The 4837-nt window shown below is 44.3% G+C and overlaps 1 long non-coding RNA gene across 1 annotated transcript; it reads right to left on the bottom strand.

Annotated features, from left to right (window-relative positions):
- Positions 1-385: 385 nt before the first annotated feature.
- LOC106953239 (uncharacterized) lies at positions 386-1394 on the bottom strand. Its single transcript, XR_001426167.1, has 2 exons — positions 1179-1394; positions 386-1087 (listed from the first exon to the last, which is right to left on the bottom strand). It is a non-coding gene; the product is annotated as an uncharacterized LOC106953239 (long non-coding RNA).
- Between the last annotated feature and the right edge of the window lie 3443 nt (positions 1395-4837).

Here is a 4837-nt window from a genome sequence, read left to right as displayed (position 1 = left end):
TGCACTGATTATTTTTTTTTTCCAGTGGATGAATGACTTCCATTTGTCTCACCATATAAAGATTTAGTTTTGTGTTTAAATTCAAAAGTTAAATTCAACATTCACATAAATAAGGTCTGTTCAAACCCACATTACAAACCAAAGTATTAAATTAAATTAATTAATTTGACATGTTGGTCTAATACAAGCCCTATTGTTAAATTTTAAATGTTTTTATAGTTTCCATCACTGCAATAATTTAAGGAAATTAACTTTGATATTATTTTTAAAAGTACAGAAATTATTCTTAGTTGCTGTATGGTGTAGCTTCTGCTCCTCTGCAGGGTCAGTCTTGATTCTTTCTTTACTTCTTATAAAATGTAAAGCGATGTGTTTTTGAGAATCAGAGCGGTCTGCATCGGAGTCATCTGTTTTAACTTGATTAATTATATTTATATTATTGTCTTAGACGACAAGCTGGATGCCTATTAACATCAAACATGTAACGTGGGTACATTTACATGCAACTTTCTTTTGTTTTTTTGTTTTTTGCTTATTTATTAATGTAAGAAGTTCCTTTTTCAATCCTGAAACAGAGTTTGACAGCCATGCCCTTCATATAACATTTTCTGGTCTGAGAAATCCCAGATTCTAGCCTTTCCTCACTGTTTCCAAATCACCCTCCCTTCATCCTTCTCTCCTGCTCACACTCCTCCCTCCCTCCAAGGCAGGCAGGCGGTGGTGGTAACCAAGCCTCTGGCAGTGTGTTCCTATCCTGCAGGAGCCCTCAGGTTCCAACCTGTCAATATCCCAGGCAGCATCTTGGCTCTGCTGTGGCTCAGTTAACCTCCTCGCCCACTGCAACCGCACGAAGGGCTCCTGTCCCTCCGCCAGTCCAAAGAAAAGCACGTCACCCCTAAGCCATCTTCTCCAAAAAAAAAAAAAAAATTTGCTCCAAACCACACACAGTGCAAATTACATCTGCAAAGGGCAGCATTCTGGCAGGAGCAGCGAGCAATATGGCAGCTGACAGCAGCTTTCTGCTCGGATGTTTTGGATGACGGTCGCACTGGAAGCTTATGATGGTGAAGAGGGAAGAGATGAAGCCCTGACGAGAGAAAGGCGCAGTAAGTAAATGACATAGGTTACTCCGTCTCATAATTATTCATTTCAGAGTGAGAAAGTGCTACTTAAATTACCAAAGCAAGGTATTAAAACGGATTTCAGGGCGAGATGAGGACAGACTCTAGATGCTCGTCTTGGAGAGCGTTTTTAATCGTTACGTGTATATAAACCCAGTCCCAAGTGTGGTAGCAAACATGTGGCAGCATGTCACCAATCCCATATGAAACACACACACACACACAAACACACACACACACACTCTTTCTCCTCCGTGCCTGACTGCAAGGCACCGCGGCTGTCTGCCCGGATCTCAGGTTACGGCCCGACCAGACTTTGTGGAAGCTTCTCTCCCACACCCTCTCTCCCCCTCCGCAGGCTCCGGAGGACATATCGGGTTGCCGGTTCAGCGCCGGCCAGGCTTGGCGCTGGCGGCAGCTTGTGATCTTGGGTGCCGGTGTGTGTTTTTATCTCCCACTCTTTGTATCGGCACAGACTGCTAATGTCTCTGCAGGTGTGTAGGTGTGATTACCAATACAGTCCCTTGAACACATGAACCTCAGCTTCAAACCTCAAATTAATATACCGTGTTGCAGGGAATTTTTAACCCAAACAAGCAAACATGTGGTGCTACTGTGTGCAGCAGTGAATATAAGTTTGCTTTTAGGTTTATTCGTCTAAACAAAGAATACTTTATCCATATCTGAGCAGCTTGCTGTAGCCCGCTTGTTAGAAAAGCTGCAGGGAAGCAAGACCCACAGGTCAACATGCAGCAGATCTTCTATAGGAGAGGACCTTGTGATGGTTCTACAGCTAGCTCGCTTGCTTCCTAGCCCGGCATGGAACGGCACTCATGAATTATGCATAGAGACATCTGCCACCTCTGAATTATAGATCTGTAGAGGGCCCAGCATATGGGAACAGCCCAGCAAGTGCTAATGGCTAACTCCCAGAGACAAAATATGGGTTAGAGACGCATGAATGATAGTTAGGTCATGAAACCTTCCAGTCATTTGGGTGTGAGGTGGAATGTAAATGTGATTATTAATGTGTCTGTTTTTGTTTGTGGCTGTGCTTGTTCGTACTCAGGCTATAGAGCAGAGAGAGGTTGTACTTTTTGACAAGAAACAGGCAATCTTAAGACTTTCACTTTGCTCCCAGCCGTGGGGCGGTATGAGATGCCTATGGACGAAAATGTTGAGTAGAAATGTTGACAAGAAAAAAAAAAAAACAAGTCTGGTATGATCTAAAACAGCAAACAGCTTTTATCTACAACATCAAAAATTACCCTGACTGATGCTCAGTGGTAGTTCTGGCATGAATGTCGCCCTGGGCAAGAACCGGTACAACACAATGACCCCACCCCAACCAATCATGCAAATAAGACAAAAACTCATTCAGGAAGAAGCTGTGTGATAGCAAAAGACGGCCTTCTGCTAGTGCCTAATGCTCAGGGTGGCATGTTTATCTGAAACCGCCACTGCTAATGCACCTAGCATGTTGCTTCAGTCAAAATACCAATGAGTTGATTCTGATGCGCAGATTTAAGCAGAAATATCGAATAAAGTCCTCAGTTTTGTAGTTTTTAAATGATTATGGGTAAAACTTGTTTGTGCTTTATAGAGAGTATTACAAGAATAACAAGTTGATATCTTCTGGTTAACAGCTTAGCAGTCTCAAAACACCTACCTGTTTATTTTAAAAGCACTAGTAGTAACTATACAGAGCCAGCAATTAAAAGTGTCTCATAATTGTGTTTTCTGTCACAGTATTCATCGTTCGCAGTCATTGACTTCTTTAGCTTACATGTGAAGTTTAATAGAAACAGAATCAGGACAATGTGAGGCAGATGTGCAAAAAATTAGCTAATTAAAAACTGATCCAGTGTTTCTGTGGGTTCCAACACAGAGTGTCAGGGTTTGCATGTGCAACGGTTGCTTCCTAGTCATTGTTTTTAATAACTTCTGGGTATCAAAACAACAGCCATGTGTTTCAAAAAGAGGTTTTTAAAAATGTCCACGTTGAAAAGTGCTTTTTAAAAATCTATGTGAAGAGGGTTTAACAAGACTGATTCACGAGGATCCTTTAGTTTCCACTGCCTATTTTTCATGATCAAAGATTCTTTGAAACAGATACATTTGCCCTTTTTTGAGGGAATAGCATGTTAGTAATCTTTCAACCAGCTGACTAGCAGTGTGCAGCAATAGATAAATCTACATACAAACAGGAAACCTTTGTTAAGCCGGGATGTCATAAAAAGATCTGCAAACCAGGAACAATGTGATGGAAATGTGAGGCTTACATTTACAGCCTTCACACTCTTTGTCCACCGTAACACCAGGAAATGACACGTGTGTGTGTGTATACCACACATGACAGAGGTATGAACATGTATGACTAATGAAACTTTCAAGCACAGGCAAGCTACTAAGCAATGTCAGTAGAGTGAAGTGTCGCGCTACAGTACATCAGCTTTTTAAAGCCCATTTCAGCCAAAGTGGTGGATGGAAATGAACAAAAACAGAAACCATGAATCTAACAAGTGATGACTGGTGTCTCTGAGCCTTTTATGTAGGTTTCCTCCAACTGAAGCGCAGCCTGCCTGAATATTCTATAACCTGATTGCAGGCCCCGCTCTTTAAAGGAGCACAGCGAGGATGGGGGTGGGGGGGCTATATTTTCTTCCGGCCCAGTCAAGCAGGAGGCCTGGTCTACCCGGGACCACTTCGATCGCTGCTTTTTTCTCTCTCTCTCCAGGATTATCCTCTTATCAGCCCTGCGAAAGCCAGGCTGCGAAGCGCCAGTAATTAGCCTATCTTTAATTAACGAGCACTCTGCTTCAAAACCACCCACGGCCGGCGTAGGCTCCCACTTGGAAGGCAGTCGGCGCAGCGCAAGGATGAGCAGACTTAATCTTGTTTTTGTCTGGGTGAGGGAGAGTGAACGCGTAGAAAAGGGCAAAGTTCATCTTCAAGTAGTTGGGGAGCCGTGCTGAGCAGAACATCCCTCATGCATGCTCGCTTGCAAACAACTAGGGAATCCTGCCACCCACAACTGTTCCACTTCACTGTACGTATGTGTTCGGGCGTTCATTTGAGGCTGTACGCTGGTGTGTGTGGATGAATTGCTGCACATAAATCATACTGCCTCCTCACTCTCATTAACAAACCTAAATTTACAGGTTTACTTAAGCCTCCTTCAGATCTGCTGCGGAAACTCAGGTGGGAGGATATGAGGGACAGAAGTCACTTTAATGAGCCTTACTCAAGTTTACAAGACACACAACTTTTGCTTGTGAATACTTTTCAGAACTTGGAGTAAAAGAAAGGAGTAAATGTTAATGCAAACCTCAGAACCTTTGGTCAGGTGAGTGTAATGGCTGTAGATCAAAGAGGACTGGGACAGGCGAGGGCGGTGGGAGTGACGAGACAGATCTGGATGAAACCTGGACAGGGAAAGGGGACGATGCCTGAGATCGGCCTGGTCCTGGGACTGTAGAGCAGGAGAGGCGACGGCGGCCCCAGCATGCATACATTAGTGGTGCTTAGGCTCACTAATTGCTTCTCACTTAGACAAATCTCCTGCAAATCACGGCTGCGCCGCCAGCACTGGCCGGGCCCCCCGGGAAGCAGAGACGGCAGGCAGGCGGACAGAGCGAGAGACAGGAGGGGGGGAGGAGGAGGAAAGGCAAGTGGAGCGTGTGTACCAGAGGCGCTTTGGAGCAGTATGGAGGAGG

The sequence above is a fragment of the Poecilia latipinna genome, unplaced genomic scaffold (genome assembly GCF_001443285.1).
Source record: "Poecilia latipinna isolate Pla-1442-1.1 unplaced genomic scaffold, P_latipinna-1.0 Scaffold571, whole genome shotgun sequence".
NCBI classification, from domain to species: Eukaryota; Metazoa; Chordata; class Actinopteri; order Cyprinodontiformes; family Poeciliidae; genus Poecilia; species Poecilia latipinna.
The sequence above is the reverse complement of the archived record's forward strand: the minus strand, read 5'-3'. Positions and strand labels throughout refer to the sequence as shown.